Consider the following 21,808-nt stretch of genomic DNA (forward strand, 5'->3'; position numbering starts at 1 on the left):
TCAACCATAGCCCTAAGTTGTTCATAGTATCTAGAGCCTTGAGCTCACCACTCTGAGTCGTTCATGTCATCCACAACCATGAGTTGTGATTCGTTCCCAATTGGTGTCTCAGTTGATTCATGTCCTCTCAATGGTCTCTGACAGTGGTACCATTTGATTCGTATCCAGCTAGTGCTCCTTGATTGTGGTCCTCAAAAGGGAGTAATCAACAAAATTTATAACCTATTACACCATGTACTAGGATAGCCTTAGCTAGCATAGCATAGTGGCTCTAGGGTCGTTCACTGGGATGGGTTTTCACTCCACAATTGATATTACTTCAAAGATGAATTGGTGCTTTTTCATTTCAAGGTTAGCTTTAAAAGAAAACATAACCTTTGGTGGAAAAGGTTGGTTTTAAGCTAACCAAAAATAATAACTTATTTTAATTACAAAGAAAAGTGTTTCTTGGAGTTTAAATCACTAGGATCAGATTCCTTGAACAAAAAGGGAGTTTTGGTCACTTGTTTCTTTTCCTCGCATTAGAGAATTAACATATAGTTAATTCTCTAATCGGTGTGGTACAGATGCTTCCCTTTAATGGGTTCAAGCACTAATTCCCTCTCACTGATGCATCTTGCAATGACTTATGCCTCTCACCTAGCACTTGTCATTCAAGGTGATCTTTAACCTTGGATTACCCGTCAAAAGCTCGCAAGAGATAACTAATGGATGTCTTTGTGGAGTCCAAAAGCTTACCAAGTGTTGGCTATTCTAGAAAATCCTACCTTCAAACCACCTCCCAAAGTCTCGCAAGAGATAAACTAGTGTATCTCAATGGACGGAGACCACTTACCTTACCAAGTGTTGGCCCGGGTGATTTAAAGGCGTTTTAAGTTAACTAAAAAGATAAAAACCACTAACGGGTCACACTTTCTCTTTATTAAAAACTAAAACAACAAAACTTTCAATTTATTCATGAGGAAACTTACCCGGATTTCTTCACTCCAAGAGACAAAGAGCCTAGACACTCATCCTCTGAGGAAACATCCTCAGATTTTGTTTGCAAGGGTCCTTAATATGTTAATTGGGTTAAAAGCTGATAACTACTACTCAAAAGTGTCTAAAAGAGTTAATTACAAGCTATGAAATAGCACTTTTTGAGTAGTAATCAAGTTGTTCATAGCATCTAAAACCCTTAGCTCAGGACCCGGAGTCTTTGGTTCCGGCAACAACCCTGAGTTGTATATAGTATCTAGAGCCCTAAGCTCATGACCCGGAGTCGTTCATGTCCACTGATTTGTCCCCAATTGGTGTACTCTTGATTCAGTCCTCAGACGGGAGTTATCAACAAAATTTATAAACCTATTTCACCATATACTAGGGTAGCATAGCTAGCATAGCATAGTGGTTCTAGGATCATTCACTGGGATGGGTTTTCATTTCACACCTGATATTAGTTTAAAGAATTGGATTGGTGTTTTTTTTCTTTTCTAAGTTAGCTTTAAAAGAAAACATAATCTTTGGTTTGAAAAAGGTTGGTTTTAAACTAACCAAAAATAGTAACTGATTTTTAATTACAAAGAAAAGGTCTCTTGGATTTTCAGGTCACTAGGTTCAGGCTTCTTATACAAAAGAGAAGATTCCGGATCTTTTCCTCGCATTGGGGATTTAACCTATAGTTATCATCCCAAACGGTGTGTTATAGTTGCTTCCTATTAATGATTTCAACACTAAATCTCTCTCACTGATGCATCTTGCAATGACTCATACCTCTCACCTAGAATTTTCCATTCAAGGTGATCCTTAACCTTGGATTACCCTTCAAAAGCTCGTAGGAGATAACTAATGGATGTCTAGCATTCAAAACCCTGAGCTCACAACAAAGAGTATCCCATGTTATCCACAACCCTTACCTATTCATAGCAACTAGATCCTTGAGCTCACGATCGAGACTCATTCATGTCAACCATAACCCTGAGTTGTTCAAAGTGTCTACAACGCTAAGCCCATGACCTGTAGTCTTTCATGTCATTGATAGCTCTAAGTTGTTCATAGCATCAAGAGCCCTAAGCTCATGACTAAGAGTCGTTCATCTCAACCTTAGCCTAAAGTTGTTCATAGCATCTAGAGCCCTGAGCTCACGACCTAGAGTACCTCATGTGTTCCATAATCTTGAGCTGCTAATAGCATCTAAAGCCTGAAGCTCATGACTTAAAGTCGTTCATTTTAACCACAACCTAGAGTTGTTCATAGCATTTAGAGCCCTGAGCTCAAGACCTAGAGTGGCTAATGTCATCGATAGCCTTGAGCATCTAGAGCTATTAGCTCACAACTCGGAGTCTTTCATGCCAACCATAGCCTAGTGCTATTCATTGCATCTCGGGCCTTAAGCTCACGACCCAGAGTCGTTCATGTCATCCACAACTCTGAGCTGTTCATAGAATCTTGAGCCCTAAGCTCACGAATTGGAGTCATTCATGTCAACCATAACGTAAAGTTGTTCATAACATCTAAAGCCCTGAGCTCACAAGCTAGAGCTATTCATGTCAACCACTGCCCAATGTTGTTGATAACATTTAGAGCCTTGAGCTAACGACCCAGAGTAGCCCATGTTATCCACAACCCTCAACTATATATAGCAACTAGTGCCTTAAACTCATGATAAAGAGTCGTTCATGTCAACCACAACTCTGAGTTGTTCATAGTATCAAGGGCCCTTAGCGCATGATCCATTGTCTTTCATGTCATCGACTATCCTGAGTTATTCATAGCTTCAAGAGCCTTAAGGCCATGACCTGGAGTTGTTCATGTCAACCACAACCTATAGTTGCTCACAACATAGAGTAGCTTATGTCATCCACAACCCTAAGCTGTTAATAGCATCTAGAGCCTTAAGCTCACAAACTGGAGTCATTCATGTCAACCACAACCTAGAGTTGTTCGTAGCATCTAAATCCTTGAGCTCAGGACCCAGAGTGGCCGATGTCATCCACAATCCTAAGTTGTTCATAGCATCTAGAGTCGTGAGCTCATAACCTGAAGTCTTTCATGTCAACACTAACCTAGAGTTATTCATTGCATCTAGGGCCCTAAGCTCATGACTCAAAGTCGCTCTTGTTATCCCCAACCCTGAGTAGTTCATAGAATCTAAGAGTCCTAAGCTCATGACCTAGAGTCTTTCTTGTCATTGAGAACCCTGAGCACTTCATAGCATCTAGAGGCCTACACTCACAACCCAGAGTTTTTCATGTCAACCATAACCCAGAGTTGTGCATAACATCTAAAGCCCTGAACTCACGATCGAGAGTGGCTCATGTCATCAACGACCCTAAGTTGTCCATAGCATCTAAAGGCTTGAGCTAGTGACTTAGAGACGTTCATGTCAACCACAACCTAAAGTTGTTAATAGCATTTAGAGCCCTAAGCTCAAGACCTAGAGTGCCTCATGTCATCCACAACCTTGAGATGTTCATAACATCTAGAGCTCTAAGCTCATGACCTAAAGTTTCCATGTCAAGCACAAACCAAATTTGCTCATTGTATTTAGGGCCCTGAGCTCACGATTGAGAGTCATTCTCATCCCTGAGCTGTTAATCTAAAGCCTTAAGCTCATGACTCGGAGTCTTTCATGTCATCGACAACGTTATGCTATTCATAGAATCTTAAGCCCTGAGCTCACAACCTAAAGTCTTTCATGTTATTGAAAACCTTGAGTTGTTCATAGCATCTAGAGCCCTAAGCTCACAAATCAAAGTCGTTCATGTCAACCATAGCCCAAAGTTGTTTATAGCATCTAAAGCAGGATCACAACCCAAAGTGGGTAATGTCATCGATAACCCTGAGTTGTTCATTGCATCTAAAGCCTAAAGCTTATGACCTAGAGTTGTTCATGCCAGCCACAGCCTAAAGCTATTCACAACATCTAAAGCCCTAAGCTTAAGACCTAGAGTGGTGCGTGTCATCCACAACCTTGAGTTGTTCATGTCATCCATAACCCTGAGATGTTCATAGCATATAAAGCCTTGAGCTCACGACCAGAAGTCATTCATGTCAACCACTACCTAGAGTTGTTCATCGAAACTAGAGGCCTGAGCTCACGACCCAAAGTAGCTCATGTCATCCATATCCTTGAGCTGTTCATAGCATCTATAGCCTTGAGCTGATGACCTAAAGTCGTTCTTATCAACCACAGCCTAGAGTTGTTCATAGCATCTAAAGCCCTAAGCTCACGATTGAGAGGAGATCATGTCATCCACAAACCTTAGCTATTCATAGCATTTAGAGACATGACCTCATGCCTTAGAGTAGCTCTTGTCATCCCTAACCCTTAGTTGTTCATAGGATCAAGAGCCCTAAGATCACGAACCATAGTCTTTCATTTCATCAATAACCCTGAGTTGTTCATAGAATAAAGAGCATTAAGCACACGACCTATAGTCATTCATGTCAACTATAACCTAAAGTTGTTATAGATCCTGAGCTCATGACCTAGAGTAGCTCATGCTATCCACAACCCTAAGTTGTTAATAGTATGTAGAGCCTTGAGCTCATGTCTCAAAGTTGTCTTGGTTAACCACAACCCAGAGTTATTCATAGCATCTTGAGCCTTGAGTTGTTCATGCACAGAGTGGCTCATGTCATTCAGAACACCGAGTTGTTCATAGCATCAAGAGCTCTAAGCTCATGGCCTATAGTTTTTCATGTCATCGATAGGCTTAAGTTGCTCATAGCATCAAGAGCCCTGAGCACATGACTTGGAGTCATTAATATCAACCACAACCCAAAAATGTTCATAGCCTTTAGAGCTCTCAGGTCACGACATAGTGTAGCTCATGTCATCAACAATCTAAGTTGTTAATAGCATCCTGAGGCTTGAACCGAAAATCTAGAGTCGATCATGTTAACCACAGCCTAGAGCTGCTCATAGCATCTAGAGCTTTGAGCTCAAGACATAAAATGGTTCATGTTGTCCACAACAATGAGCTCTTCATAACATCTAAATCTTGGAGCTCATGACCTAAATTCTTTCATGTCAACCACTGCCTATAGCCATTCATTGTATCTAGGTACTTGAGGCACAACTCTGAGTTGCTCATGGAATCTAGAGTCCTAAGCTCACGACTCGAAGTCTTTCATGTCATTGACAACTCTGAGTTGTTCATAGCATCTATATCCCTAAGCTCAAGACCCGGAGTCGCTCATGTCAACCACAACCTAAGGTTGTTCATAGCATCTAGAGCCATGAGCTCAAGACCAAGAGTGCCTCATGTCATCCATAGTCTTGAGTTGTTCATAGCCTCTAGAGCTCTAAGTTCACAACCTAGAGTCTTTCATGTCAATGGCAACCTAACATTGTTCATTGCATCTAGGGCCTTGAGCTCATGACCCAATGTCATTCATATCATCCTTAACACTAAGCTATTTATAGAATCTAGACCCCTGATCTCATGACTCAAAGTCTTTCATGTCATTGACAAACTTGAGTTGTTCATAGAATCTAGAGCCTTAAGCTCATGACTTGGAGTCTTTCATGTTATTGATAGCCCTGATATGTTCATAGCATCTAGAGCCCTAAGCTCATGACCCAAAGTTGTTCATGTCAACCACAACCCAGAGGTGTTCATAACATCTAAAGTCCTCAGGTCACAACCTAGAGAAGCTCAAGTCATCGATAGCTTTAAGTTGTTTTATAGCACCTGAAGCCCTCAGCTCATGACCCAGGGTCATTCATGTTAACCATTTCCCAGAGTTGTTCATAGCATCTAGAGCCTTGAGCTCAAGACCCAAAGTGACTCATGTCATCCTTAAATGAAACTTGACATAAGCTCTTTGTGAGCTTGGACGTGTTAGTTGATCATATAATAAAATGATCTATAACTCAAGGATGGGAAAGGTAATCTTAAGAGACTAATAGCTTTCAAATTATTGGATTACGGACACTAATTCCTGGGGAAACTGTATATAGTGGATAACAAGTCACGGACTAGAGCACTTAGTGTCTTGTTATAATATACATAAGGTAGAGTGTAGTTAACTCCTTGTAGTGAGATATTAAGTTAATTTCAAAATTAGATTATGAGGAAGCCAATACTATCTTACGGGTCCTAGTGGTCTCCATTTAAGCTCATATACCTTGATGACATGGTTTATAATAGATAAGTTCTAAGTTCACTTATGTGCATAAGGGTGTTCTGGTAATTACATAAGGTTGCATGGGGATTAGTAAAGGGTATCTCTAAATTGGGCTAATTGATTAATTAGATAGCCTGTTGGGTTAATTAATCAATTAAGACCCTTTTATGCTAGATTAAGTTATCCAAGCCCAAGGTGGACTCAAGTCACTTAGTAGAAATCCTATAAATACTTTTTCTGGGGTTAAGGCTTCAATCTTCTTCCACCATTCTCCCTATGTTCTATGGAGAGAGAGTCATAGCCTCTATCCTCTATATTTCCATCATCTAAGTGTCTAACTTCAAGAAAGAATCATTAGGCAGAAGATTAGAGGTTTACAAGATCGTTTTCCACTAATGTGCCATTAAACAATGATCTTCACCTTAAAGAGTTGATCTAGGAACATCTAGATTTGAGGAACACACTTTAAATCCATAATCTAGATGTTATAAAAGTTTTTATATGCTTTGTTTCCATTGTACATAGGATCCGGTAGCCCTAAAAATAGTTCCATGCACCTAAGAAGATCTAAGGTGTGTAAATAGAGTAATTTAAAGTTCCTATCACCATAAAGGAATTTGAGCTTAAGTGGAGACCACTAGGACATGTAGGAAAATTTCGGCTCCTTGATATTCTAATTCTAAAGTTGGCTCAACATTCTGATGAGAACCCTAGATTACTTCATTCCCTAATCCTGGACCAAATCAAGTGTATGCATCTACCCTAAGCTTCTCTAGAAAATAGTTTAAATGGAAACATGACTTTGAGAGAAATGATGAAAGCATACTTAGATCTAGATGTTCCCAAATTCAAATGTAGTCTACAACATTCATTGAAGAAGAATTTGAAACCATAGAAGACATCGTAGATCTCATCTACCTAATAGTTTTCCACCCAATCTCTCTAAGCATGGTAGTAGGAACGAGAAAAAAGAAGTTTTTTTCTCTTGGTTATTCCATTTTCTGGCCCTGGATCATGTAAGGTGCATGCATCTATCTTTAGAGTTCTCTAGATCTATCTTAATGGAAACAAATGGTTTCAAAAACAATATATATATATATATATATAGAGAGAGAGAGAGAGAGAGAGAGAGAGAAAGAGAGAGAGTTAGAAAGCTTAAACCTGCAATATGAATGTTCTCATATCAGCTTCACTATTGTAAATAGGACAATCATACTTAATGTGTCTTGATTTCTTACACTTGTAGCACAATAAGGCCCTTTTCTCCTCTCTTTTCTATTTGTCTCCATTCGATGATGTTTCTTTCTTTTGGGAAACTTTTCTAAACTTCTTCCCTTGAAATTTTCACCCTTCATGAATTTTCTAAATTTCATTTTCATGAGGGCTAGGTTTTCATCTTTTCTACTTTCATTTTCAGTGTCTTCAAATTCTTCCTCATGAGTTATGATTTTGAGAGTTATGCTCTTTTTCTTTTTTTCTTCCACATCTCAATGACTTTTCATGGTGATCTCATGAGTCATTAAAGACCTAATCAAGTTTTCCAAAGGCAACTTGGTTAGATCCTTTGCTTCTTGAATTATCGTGACCTTGGCTTCCCATTTCTTTGGAAGCGATCTCAATATCTTCATCTCCTTCTCCAATTCTTTGTAAGTCTTTCACAAGGCTTCAAGGCTATTTACAATATCAATGAACCTAGTAAACATCTCAACAATGGTTTCATTATCTTTTATAGCAAATAATTCATAACTATGAATAATTATATTAATTTTTTACTCTTTTACTGGATTTGTTCTTTCATGAGTTACTTCAAGCAATATCCATATTTCTTTAGTTGATTTACATTGGCATACACGACTATATTCATTTCTATCAATAACATAATATGAAAAATAAATATCTTCAGCATTTAATTGAATCTTTCTTCTATCATGCTCATCACATTCTTGTTTAGTTTTTGGAACCAACTCTCCATTTACTAGTTTTATAGGAATATAGAATCCTCTTCAATGACATCCCAAAGATCAAGATCGGTAGATTGTAAAAACTAAGTCATTTTTGTTTTCCAATAAGGATAATCAGTTCCCATAAAGAATGGAGGCCTATTGGTTGCAAAACCTTCCAAATGAGGTGAGCTTGATGTATTAGCCATCACCTCTTAGATTGTTAAATCTTAAGCAAGTAGCCTAGCTTTGACACCAATTGTGAAACAAAGGCTAATTAGTTTATAAAAAAAAAAACACCCAGGAGAGGGGTGAATTAGGTTTTAAAAAACTTTTCAAAAAACTAGTCTCAAGCAATAATGAAATAACAATAGAAATGAAGAGGTAAGGGATAAAGAGATTGCAAACATTGATTCTATAGTGGTTTGACCAATTCCACCTACGTCCACTCTCCTTAAGCTCCTTCCAAGTGAGGATTCCATTATTTTGAAGTTTCAACCAAGTTTCCAAGTCTTTACAATTGGATTTCTGACTCTAATGGATACTACAACCAATCTTTCAAGTTTATCCTCAACTTGAAGATTAACAACTCGATGTCACTTTAAGAATAAGGATTTAATGCACTCAACCTAGCACAATTAATGAGCAAGTACAAGACAAGCTAAGATGAGCACAAGAGTGCACTAGAAATGGATTGAAAATGAGAGTTTAATGTAGCAATAAGAGAATGAGAGCTTATACAAGTATTTAGAGAGTAAAATGCAGGTGTTCTCTTTTTAATAAATGAATAGGAACTATTTATTTATAGGTTTCCAACCTCGGCGTTAAAAAGTGTACTAACGGGCCTTTCCTGATCGAGCTCTAATTTGATCGATTGACTAGTTATAAGGCATTTAATGCTTGACAAAGGACCATTAGGGTTCGTTCGGGCCTCAATTGGGAGAGAGGTACCTTCGACTAGGAAAGACTCCTCATTGATCGAGAAGACAGGACTATTAGATGAAAGAGAAAATTCAAAGCACCGCTTGATTGGTCCTAAACCAAGAAAGGGTAATTGATTCGACTAGTTCCCAACCGATTAAGCCAATTATGTTTGTCTTCCATTGGTTGGTCAATTTTAGCCTAAAACCTCTCAAATCTTAATCCAAAAGCTTTGTAATACCTAGGCAACACCTTTAAGGACCTCAAGACAATCAATCAAACCACTTTTGCCTAGGACTTAAAAAGGAATGCTCAAGTTTTGATAAGATAGGCTTTTAATGCATGAAACTAGCATGACATGACACATGATTTTAAATTAAGGATCCTCAGTGCACCCAATTATTCGTCTTATATTTGGTTCCTAAGCTTGAATAGTCTTCATCTCCTCTTGATTTTGCATTCCTTAATGATTGTCTTGATTCCTTATTTGAATTTCTCAATTTAATACCTAAAGCATAACTTGATTTTACACCATTAAGCAAACTAACCATGATTTATTATCATCAAAATACACTTAGAGAAACCCTTGGGATAACAAAAAAAATTCATAATCATGAAAAGTAAAGGAAATAAACTTTGGACCATTCTCCCTTTCCACCGCTCAATATTGAAAATCCTTGTCCCCAACCTTTAATTGATGTGGCCCCTCTCTTAATTGAACATACATTTCTTAATTTCTCTATTTTTTTAAAATTTTCTCATTAAACAAAGAAATTTCAAATCAAGGGAGATTTTATGTTTGAATTTATTAATTTGTTTAATAATTTTTAAAATTGATTTGGAACTCAAAAATCAACCGAATTAATATAAAAAAATTACTGACCAAAAATAGTTTTAAATAAGTGTGTTGCTCTTTGCTTTTCATGCAATTATAATTCTAAATTATTCTACTAAGCAAGCAAACTCTAAATCAAGGGACATATGACTTTTAATAATAACTTAGAATTAGAAAATTAACTTGAATAATACTAAAAATTCATATATCAAAATTGCTTTAGAATGCCGGTATTGTTTCTCCTCTACACATAACTAATTAACTATGCTTTTCTAAATTTTCTTACCAAGTAAACGAACTTGAGATCATTTTCTCACCAAGTAAATAAATTTCAAATCATACAAGATTTAACATGTTTGATTTGTTAACTAATTTTATAACTTTTAAAAATAATTTAAAACTCAAGAACTAATCTAACGCATTAAAAAAAATTGATCCAAAAATGACTTTGTTGATTTTTTTTCCCTACAAATAACTATAATTTTATATACTTTTATGAGAAACATTTTAAATTGAGTGAGACTTGATACATTGAATTTATCTATAAACCAAATAATTTTTCAAAATAAATTTAAACTAAAAAAAATCAATTCCATTAATATTAAAAATTCCACATTCATACTCATCAAATAAATACCCATCACTACCTAAGGAGTTTAACACGTGAATGAGAAATCTTGACTTATTTACGTATTTAATAAGAAATGATTTTTTAAATTCATTTTAAATAAAATATTGTTAGACATTACTATTTCTTAGGAAAATAAATACAATTTATACCTTTAATCAAATATTAATATTCACATTTTATAATAATTATTAAAATATTATCAATTTATGATTCGATTAACATTCATATTTTTACAAAACAATTTATCTATAATTCATTTCTAATTACAAAGCTATTTTTTTTAATAAGACCTAACTTGAATTTAAATTAATACTAATATAAATTACCTGTAAATTTTTTTACAAAATAAAAATAGGAACATTATTTTCAAGAACAACAAAATTATTTTATACACATCAGTTTATTGTTCTTTAAAAACTATTTTTAAAAATAACTTGTCAAATAGACAATAAAAAAATTAAAAAATATTTGAAAAAAAAAAAAAAAAAAAACCTATCTTTGATCCTTTTGCCTTGAAAACAATTTTTTAAAACAATTTTTTAAAACATGGCCAAAATAGGCCTCAAATTCACAAACATATAAGCAACATACAGTAAAGGAAAACACCCATCTTCCTAGGCTTGAACTGAGAAATATGTTAACAATCAAGATTAGATAACAAGTGTAAATGGTTAATGCATACGCTTGACACACAAATGATAAATACAAACTGCAGAAATTCCCAAGTAATTATCCAAATAGAGGTAGACATGACACCATATATATATATAGGCCTACTCTTCCATCCCATCATCCTTCAACTCCAGTGCCTAACCAGAGATGCCTGAAAGGAAAATGTTAAAAGCTTCATACAATGTACAAGCATGCCTTCCAAAATATTTCACACTCCCAGAACCATGAGAAATAGACTTCATAACTGACCAAATCAATTATCATGTTGTATAAAGAAACGAATCACAAACAATGTAATCACCATGGTGTCTTTCAGTACTACAGACTCTCACAAAATCTAACGGCATAAAAATCTTGGATCCCTTCCAAATTCGTTTGAAAATAGAAATAGATTCAAAGCAAGTCTAGAGGTCAGAATTTGAAACAATTTTATTTTTCTCTTCTCACAAACTCTCTTAAGAATTTGAAAAGAAGATGGGTTTTTAACATAGAGCAGTGATAAAGGTTGCAGTTATGAAAATATCCAAATCTAAATTGCCATAAAAGACATCCTAATTGGTAAGAGCATTATCAGAAGTCAATCCTAATTCTCAAAGGAGGATCAAGGGTGTTATTGCACCTTTTAGACTTATTTTTTTTATAGACTTCCCCCATTTTTACTTCAAATTAAATGGGCATTTTTACTCACATGAATCCACCTCTAATCCGTTTTGTTCCGGTAAAAACACCTTTCGTAAGGGTAGATCATGTCTTTAAAAAGCAGCAAAGAAAAAAGAGAAAAAAAAAACATTAACTCCATTTTTCTGTTCCTCTAATAGAATTCATGTCCAAGTTAAGGCATCCAACCAAGTGCAGTTCAAAAATAAAACAGAATGAAATAAAAGAACACACAATGTTTTAATAGAAATCACATAAGGTCATGTATTTAGACCTGCCTCTAAATGAAGAATAGCTTTTCCATAGCTAAAATAATTAGCAAATTATGTTGTCTGCTATGAAAAGGTTGGCTCGATCAAATAACTTGACATATCACTCTACTTATGAGAATGAGGAAATCAACAATCCATTCACATATTCTCATCAGAGAGATGTGGTTTAAAAACAGGCATCCCAATATCAATGTCCTTGTACAAAAAGAGGGAAGAAAAACCACAATTGTTATTTTCAGAAGTCGATTCTTTTTCCCCTTTGATTAGCATGACTCACAGGGAAGAGGATTATACTCGTATTTCAGTTGTAGCCTCCAATGGTAAGATTCATTGAGCACAATATATTCATACTCACTGCAGTCTCCCTATTCAAATCCATTCCTTCCACCCCTGCTCAAGCATTGATGCAGTAGCGATCCATCCTATAAAGAAGCTTGTTTACCAGAGTTGCCTCACATCCTAGTCAGGTAGAATAATGTGGCAGGGATAGACAACTACCCATAATGGCTGCTTGATCAACACTTGCTAACCTAAACTGCCATTTGGTCCTACTAAGAGGCAAAGCCTCTTGTTTTAGCTCCTGATCTGCTACCACCCTTTGTCGCTCGCTAAAATAATGAATTAAGCCAACCTTTTCTAATCCATAAGCCATACTAAGACAAATTCCAAGTGCCAATCCAATTTTCTAGACAGCAGATCATACAGATATGAAATGTAACTCTTAGCCCATTACAAACCATTTACCTCAAGAAAATGACAACTAATTACCAATCCCACCGACCTTAATGCTTGATATGTTGTAATCTTAGGGTCTAATACAGTTCCATTCAATTACGAAACAGACCACTTTTACCACGTAAAGCAAGTAGATACACTAATTACTATAGAAATACTAACAAGAGCCCAAAAAACATATTTTGCCTTATTTGTTAGCATCCAACTTCTGAAAGAAATTGTAAAGTGATATGCACCCATCTCACCTTTTGTAGAATTCAGTTGCATGCCGTGACCCATTGTAGAAAACAAACCACATTAACACAATCACCAAAGCATCTGTCAAATTGAAGGAACTCAAAATGGGAATATCATCACAGCCCACCCAGCCAGAGAAAAAAAATTCTTTCCCTCTCAATCAATGACAAAATAATAACAGTCCATAAACCACCAATACACATCAAATAGTCTATAAACCAAACCATATTTAAAAAATCAAACCTCTAATTCAAGCCTTTAGTAACTACTGAAAAAAAGATCAAGCTGTCTATCCTAAAATTACCCCTATAAGCAAACCCTAGATAACCCATAATATTTTTATCGAAAATTCAATACATGCGGATGCAGCTCAAACCCCATATGAAAAATTGGACGACAGACAGACAGATAGATATCAATATGCAGATGTATCTAAAACCCCATAAGAAAGGTTGCGGCATACATAGATATTCTCAAACCCCATATAGAAATTTGCAGAAAAAGAAGAGAAAAAATCTCAGTTGTACTAAAAATCAACATTCGTAATCAGAAAGGGATGAAGAAAAAGGATACTGAAGAGATAACGCTCCCACCAATCCAACATGTAGAGTCCAAAAGTGACATTGTAAAGAAGGATCTTCCTCTGAATCCAATTCATAGTTTCCAATCCCTATTTAGAGAAAAATATAAATGAAACAAGATGGAAGGCGCAAAATCTGAAGTTAGAGAAATGATGAAAAACAAAAGAAAGTTTAGCTTTGGAAGTTGGAAGAAATGAGAGATCTTTCATCTTTGCACCTCTTGGTTCCTAACGACGTCAAAATTGACTACTGCGCCGGCAATTGGTGGCTCACCCTCTATGTTGTAAGGTCCAAACAAAGCCCAAGTCCAACTCCTAATTTATGTAATAAATTCAATATATAAAATAATTACTTGTCGATACATTATTCATAAATAAAAATAATATCAATTAATTATTTTTATTTATTACTTCTGAATAATAATATTCATAAAAGTATAAATTATGTGGATTCATATTAAAAGAAAAATTATTTTGCATTAATTAGATGTTGATTAAAAAAATATTTTGTTCTCCATCTTGAATTTTAACTTTAATTTAATTTAATAAATTATTCTTAAAAATAAAAAGTAATATAGTTTTATATTTTTTTTTTATCATTTTATGATAAATAATAAATTTTTAAATGTTATCTAGTACCTCTCTTATTCGTATCACTTTGATATTATTTTCACTCAATTTAGAATCTTGAAAATAAATAAATTTTGAATTTTCTTATACATGGTCATTAATTTTTTCTTAAATTAAATTATATTATTTTTAACTTGTTATTAAAAACGTTTTTATTTTATTTGAGTTTTTAAAAAATAAAAATATTATTGATCTCATTTTATTTGAGTGAATTAAATTATTTAAAAAAACGATGAATCATTTTTATTTGCTTTAATTGGTAAATTAATTTATTTATCTTATAAAATTTAAAATATTTATTCTTTATTTTCAAATTTAATCATTTTAATTATAATTTGAAAACCATTTCTTAGTAAAAAAATTTAAAAATATAGAAAAATAAAATAATTTCTTATTTTATGATTAATTAATATAAATAAATTTTAAATACGAATTCATGATTAGGAGAAATAAATAATTATGGAATTTGATATAAAATAGTAACTATTTGTACATTAAAATTTTTTATTTATTAGTTATAAATGATAAGAAATAATGTAATAAAAAAAAATGAGGGGACGTCTTACAAGCCAATATATATATAAATTAGGGGTGCAACTTGTTCAGGTTGACCCAACCCAACATTTGAGAGGGGTTAGACAATCATTTTCAATATTTGAGTTGGATTTGGGTTAGATTTTTCCAACCCGATCTCAATTTGGGTTGGGCTTAAGATAAGATTAGGATTACTTGAGTCTAACTTAAACCCAATTTAATATTTTTATAATATTTATAATGTATATTATTACATATAATAATATTCATTTTTTTTCCATTTTTAAGAAAAAATATCAAATTATATTATATCATATTGTAGACCCCTTTGTGGTGAGGGCCCGGGGGAGTTTTTTCCTTGCATTTTGGAGGAAGGGGAGGAGACCTCTTTTTGGAAAAAAAAAAAAAAACCGGCTGCATGGACGTGTGGCTAAAAAGCATGGCTGGCCATGGTGATGGTTTGGAGGGTGACGCATTGGCGGAATGATGCACAGTGGAGCAGGTGATGGCTTGTGGGGGAAGACAGAAACATGGGAGAAGGAGGCTGGGAGATATATACTTCTTGGACGGTTTTCAGAAGAGGAGGAAGTAAGCACGAAAAGCAAAGGAAGAGATCTGAGACCACAAGCGAGTGAGGATTTTCTTGCTGGAAGAAGGGCTTTACCAGGTACATTTGTTGTAGACTCCTTTTCCATTCCCATTATCCTTTAGTTACGTATGAATCTTTGCTAGATTTTGAATCTCGTTTGGATGTCTGGAGATTGAATGGTAGAGGCCATATATTTGTTTGCATTGATATTAGATTGCTCACATAATTGTTATTGTTGATTTCTTTCTTTGGAGTTCCCTAGTCTTGGTTTGGGACTGTAAGTCTCTGTTTTCCTATTTACTATGTGTTATGTGAGGACTTTGGTTGCCTTTGCTTGTTTGAATTTGCTTATGCTCCTCCTACCAACCTAAGCCCCTTGAAAGAAACATGAAATGTGGCCTTCACTGTTTTTTTCTTTTCTTTTTTGGTTTTCATTCTTCATGCTTTGTTTTCTTGGTCATTTTCTTTTATTTTCCTATGGGTATTTCAGGTGCATAGTCATATGTGCATCACTAGTTGATGGTGCTATAGGATGGCTTCTAGATGTTGTTAGAACTTGGTACCCAAGTTTGGAATAAGAGAGTAGGCTCTATGGTTTCTCATGTGACTGCTCTTTCGTGGGAAAGATTGCTTGGCACCGATCGAGGCATGGTTTGTGGTGAATATATGGTTTAGGTGAAAGATGGGAACTGGCAGGGGGGCATTTTCCTGATTTTCTGGTGAGTGTTAAGGTTCTTATAGGATGGGTTTTGAGGAGTTTTCAAGGTCATAAGGAGAGAGGGTTGCACTATTCACTGTAGTGAATATATGTAAGAAACTACCTTCTGAGTGCAGCACTTTCATGTTGGCTATCCCTTCATTTTCGTTGTTTTTCCTCTCGTTGGGGTCTTAGCATCTCTTGATGCTCTTATTGATATTACTTGTAATGACCGGGTATTTTATGTCACGTTAGCATTTCTATTTTGAAAAGTCTTATTTTGAATGATGGTTGAAAAGTCAAAAAGAAAAGTGCCTGAAGAACACGTGTTAACTTTGGATTGGTGAAATTCGGTTTATTGTGTTGGTCAATTAGGTGAGTTGAAAATTTTATGCCATGTCAGCCTTAGGGTGGAAATTTCTTAGGATTTTAGTAATTGGGAATTTCCGGAAAAGAAAAAAAAAACGAAAACAAAAATGAAAAGTTAATAAATTAAAATTAATTAGAATTAAAATAATAATAATAATAATAGTTAATTAAATTAAATTCCTTATTAATAAAAATTGAGAAAAATATTAAATTGTGTGTTTTATAAAAATAAAGAGAAAAGAAAAAAAAAATGAAAAGGGAGTAATTTGGGCTTGGATGAAATAGGGTTTTAAAAGAAAAATGGGAGTTAGTTATTGGGTTTATTTTGAACTTGGGTTGGGCTTGAGTGGGCTGACTAAAAGGAAAAGAAATGGGCTTGAGTGGGTTGATTAAAAGAAAAAGAAATGAGCTTGAGTGGGCTTATTTAAAAGGAAAAGAAATAGGCTTGAGTGGGCTGTTTAAAAGGAAACGAAATGGTCTTGAGTGGGCTGTTTGGTAAGTGGATTAAAATGAAAAGAAATGGGCTTAAGTGGAAAAGAAGGGAATAGTAGCAGATCTGGGAGAAAAGGGGCGGCGGCACTGTAGAAAATCGCACCTCGCCGGAGCTTTGACCGGCCGTTTGGGTGGTCAAACGACCTCCGTTTCAACTCAGATTTGGAGGGGGTGTTCTACTCGACGAGGGGAACAATCCTACGGCGGCCAATCGTATTTTTAGCGGCTGAATTCTTAGATCTGTGGTAGGGGACCCTAAGCCTAAAACTTAAATTTTTATGTTTTTCCCTTGAAAAAAAAAATTGTAAATATTGTCATTATGAGTTAATTAGGAATTATGGGGGTTGTATGAATTTTTCTAGAATATTTGGAATTTGTTTGGAATTTTTGTAATTACGGGAAATTGATTTTGATTGATAATTAATTGTTTTGAATTGTAAAAAAATTATTGGAAGGGTTGAAAAATTCCAAAATTAGGGTTAAATTTCAAAAATAGTGATTGGTGAATTTTTAGGCATTAGTTAGAAAATTTTTGGAATTTTTATGATAGAAAGTTAGTTAATTTCTAATATTAAAAATTATTATAATGGTTGAAAAATTCCGTAAGTATGGTAAAATTTCAAGATTTTTGATATGCAAAATTTTGAATATTTATTTGGGATATTATCAGAAATTATAATGTGTGAAATTATTTTATTGGATTATTGGGAAATGTCGAAATTGTTGAATTATTGAGGAACCTTGGAATTGTGGCATTCATTTGCATCATGGTTATGTGGAAAATAAATAAAATTATGAAGATTGTGAAAAGTGTATGAAATGGAAAAAAAAAAAAAAAGAAATAGTGATGAGAAGTGAAAGCCATGTGGGGCGAATTAAGAAGGGAGAGAGATCCCTAGGGTGAAAGACCCAAAAGTTACCCCGGGAAGACTCCGAATGGGGAGTGTATTTGGGTGTGGACGCGTATCCTTCGGTGAAAGTCCGAGAACAATAGTGCATTGTATGACTGTGTGTCACACGTTCATGTGCATTCATGTAATTGTTGAATATTGTGAAATTGTGTATAAAATTATATATTAAACTATGTGGTTTAATTGATACTGTTGAATTGTTCCTGTGGTGTTGAACATATCTGATTAGCTTGGATATTTTAAAAATATTTTTGAGTACTATCGGACCTTAAATTTATTTTTTATGTGATATAAACACTTTGAACTATGTGTGTGGTTTTTTTTTATGATTTTATGTGATCATTTATTATTTTTTTAAAAATTCGTTTATGTATGTCACGTTTTCTTATCAAATCTGGACTTTGTAGAAACTTTAGGTGTCTTTGCTGTGATCTGTCCTTTGAATGAGTGTCTGGCTTTCAGTATGTTGATCTAGATGTGTAGGAATTGTCTCCTAAAATTTTTCGTAATTAAACTCCACTCTAAGCCATTTTTTCATAAATTGTTTTATGATGCTTCCTTTTCTAACTGCATGCTGATGATTTTATACTTTACTTGATATTGTTATTATTTTTAGAGTCATTCAATTTATCTTAGCTCGATTTTGGCTTCGACATTGTATATTAGACATAATGGATATTTTATATAATTTATGCTTGCCTTAACCACTCTAGCGTTTTTGGAGGAATCTTACAAAATATACTTGCTATCCAGGTACGTTCTCTATCCTTCAATTTCCAAAATTCTAACTTTCGCAATTATTTATCCAATCATTATTATTTCTTCATTATTATTATTTCATTCATTTATTTATTCACTTATTCATTTATTTAAAATTCTGTCCCTAAATAGTCCTCCAAAATTCCAATTTCCAGACTTTAATCCTCGAGTAATCCAAGTTCCAATTTTCATGACTCCCAGTTTCAAATTACTTTTCTAAAATCCCAAATTTTCAATTTAGTTCTTAAAACTTCAATTTTCAATTTAGTTTCAAAACTTGATTTCCAAAAAGTTGTCTTTCAGATGGTTTTAAATATTTTAAATTCCTTTATTTGACCTGTTTATTCGCCTAACTTAATTATTTTTATTCATTCATCTTTCATATAATTATTTATTTATTTATTTTATTGTTTTATTTTATGTTATTCATTTATTTATTTATTTTCCATTATTATTAGCATTATTTTCTTCTTTCTTTATTTTTTTTTTCTTCATTAAAATCCTGATTCACCAAAACCTAATTTTTAATAAACATGCTGTCATTTTTCATTCAGGTATGCATCTTGTAATTTTATTTGGTTCTTAACTATTTTTTATTTTTATTTTTCACTACTTTAACAAGCATGGAAACAATTTTCATAATTCCAAAATAACGCAATTTGTGTAACCAATTCGTGCAAGATAAATTGGGCTTAGGTGGGGGCCCCACATATGAGATTTCTCTTTTGTTTGTCAATTGCTATGCCTAATGAATATTGCTTGATTTTTTTGTTCCGATCTTTGACATGCATGCGATATATTTTGTATTTGTTATTGCGCATTAACCCTGTTTCATGATAGCGCTTTATTACCTGCTGCCAAAGTACGCTCTCGCTCTCACTTTGTTCATTTATTCATTATCATGACTTGCTTTTGATTTGTGATCATCTTGGTATCCATTGATTTCCTTACCGATTGCCATGATTGTTTCATTTTATTTAGTAGAGACCCGTTTTTAGGGACTTATACAGGTGCTATGGTCTTTAGCGTACCTTCCCAATAAGTGACCTGACCCTTGGACTCGACTTGGTTTTTCATAGACCTGCTTTTCCAAATAAGGAGTCACACTTAGGGTTTTCTTTCTTATTTTGTTTACCCTTTAAAAATAAAACAAAAAAAAGTGACGACTCCAAGTCATTTTCTTAATCAATAAATCATTTTCAAATAAAAAGCGAGTTTCATCAAGTGGGAACGCATCGAGCGAAAATACAAGGTCCACAAAATGGCGACTCCATTGGGGAAGTATAAGAAGGTCAAGCTTGAACTTAAGATAAGCAAATGTGTCATTTGATGAGTCGATCAGTGGGTACTCGTCTCTTGATTGCACATTGAGAGTTCCTGAGTTTTCATTTGGGGCATTGACATGTTGATCGTGTTGGTTGATCATCTTGATTGAGGATTCTGATATAATGATTCTTTTTGCGCTTCATTGATATATTTGTTTAAGATATTTGACATTTTGATTGTGATAATTGATTTGTCTTGATTAAGGATTCCTACTTCATTACTATATTTGTTTGGGATATTGACATCCTGGTTACATCGATTGCTTATCTTGCTTTGCTTAGCAGAGTGATTCTGATTTTTGCCATGATTGTTCTGATCGCCTTGCATGTATGGATTCATTGTTATATATCATTTCATTCAACATATTGATTCACTTGCTTGTATATTATCTTGATCGTCTTCAAGCATGATGCCCGTATCTCTTTTCATCTGATTGTCATAGTTTGTATGTGGACCTGAGTGATATATCATGTACTATGCTTGACTACATGTTGCATGACTACCCTCCTTCTGTGTGATTGCATGTTGCTTGTCCACATGGGCCGCACATCTATCCCCTTACCTCCAACTCTCTTGGTCTTGATCATTCCCTTCATTCTGGTTCTCACTATTGCAAGTGTGAGGCCTTCTGTGTGTAGTCACAGTTTGGATTCCGATACTCCTTCTTTGGTCTCCAGTTAAGAGTGCACAGAGATCAGTATGAGTTTGAATATGGTCGGACAGTCCGTCTTCACTTGGATACCTTGCTTGTTTCCGTTCAGGTTATCATTTCTTCCATATTTTCCCCAGGCCATATCCTTATTCATTTCTTCATGCTTTGTAGGATCGGATCTTTGTTCTCAGTCTGGATTTACTTTCTTGGATCAGAGTGGATGGGAGATTGGTTCAGTTTTCAAAGAGATCGGGAATGGATCAATAGGTCGTTATAGTTGATCAGTTTACGGCCGCCATGGCTTCCATCCAGGAGGCTCTGGCTAGCCTCAGGTAGGAGATTGGCAGCCAGCAGGGCAGACCGCCCATGGTTTAGGATGAGACACTTCATGACTCGTTACCACCTCCACCACCGCCACCTATTCCGACAATGCCTTAGGTCTCACCTTATATATTGCATGGACATTCTAAGGTTGCTCTACCTACAGTCACTCAGACCATAGTCATTGATGACGTTCATGCACGTATGGACCGTATTGAGCAGCACATGAGGCAGTTGAGAGTGTCTGATGGAGCAGCTATTTGAGATGATCTTGAGGGTATGCCAGTGGTTAGTTTGCTGGCTAAGTTCAGGATGCCAGACATAGAGAGATACACGGGCGTTGGTTGCCATCGCATTCACCTCCGCCTCTACAACATAGTGATGAGGGCCCACAGATTAGACGAGTAGCAGATGATCACATTATTCCCACTATCTTTGAGTGGAGTGGCCCAGCGTTGGTTTGTGTCTCTGGAGTCCTCGCAGCACCGAACATGGGATGACCTAGCTCAGGATTTTTTATGATAGTTTTTCATTTAATACTGTCGTGGATGTATCGAGGAGAGAGCTTGAGGCTCTAAGCTAGAGGACGGAAGAGTTTTTTTCATCATTCATTTCCTATTGGCGTGGGAAGATCGTTGAGATTATTGACAGGTCGTCAGAGAGGGATCAGATACAGATGGTTCTAAGGAGTTTATAGTCCAGGATTGTCAAACATGTAGTCGGGGTACCATTCATAGATTTCGGTTCTTTGGTTTTGGCTTTGTATGATGTTGAAGATGGTATTTCCAGAGGTTTGTGGACAGACTCTTCCCCTAGTGATGTCAAGGGGAAAAAACCATTCTGGAGGCAGAGATCAATTGATGTGAGTGCTATCGGTTCTACAAGTCAGAGGTCTCCTAGGCATCATCAGCCAGTTCCACAGCTTCCCAAGACT

General features: G+C 35.1%; 1 long non-coding RNA gene across 1 annotated transcript; it reads right to left on the minus strand.

The window, feature by feature from the left end:
- Positions 1-11,034: 11,034 nt before the first annotated feature.
- LOC100264864 (uncharacterized) lies at positions 11,035-13,910 on the minus strand. Its single transcript, XR_002030972.1, has 4 exons — positions 13,813-13,910; positions 13,588-13,684; positions 13,023-13,095; positions 11,035-11,264 (listed from the first exon to the last, which is right to left on the minus strand). It is a non-coding gene; the product is annotated as an uncharacterized LOC100264864 (long non-coding RNA).
- Between the last annotated feature and the right edge of the window lie 7,898 nt (positions 13,911-21,808).

Source organism: Vitis vinifera, chromosome 10 (genome assembly GCF_030704535.1).
Source record: "Vitis vinifera cultivar Pinot Noir 40024 chromosome 10, ASM3070453v1".
NCBI classification, from domain to species: Eukaryota; Viridiplantae; Streptophyta; class Magnoliopsida; order Vitales; family Vitaceae; genus Vitis; species Vitis vinifera.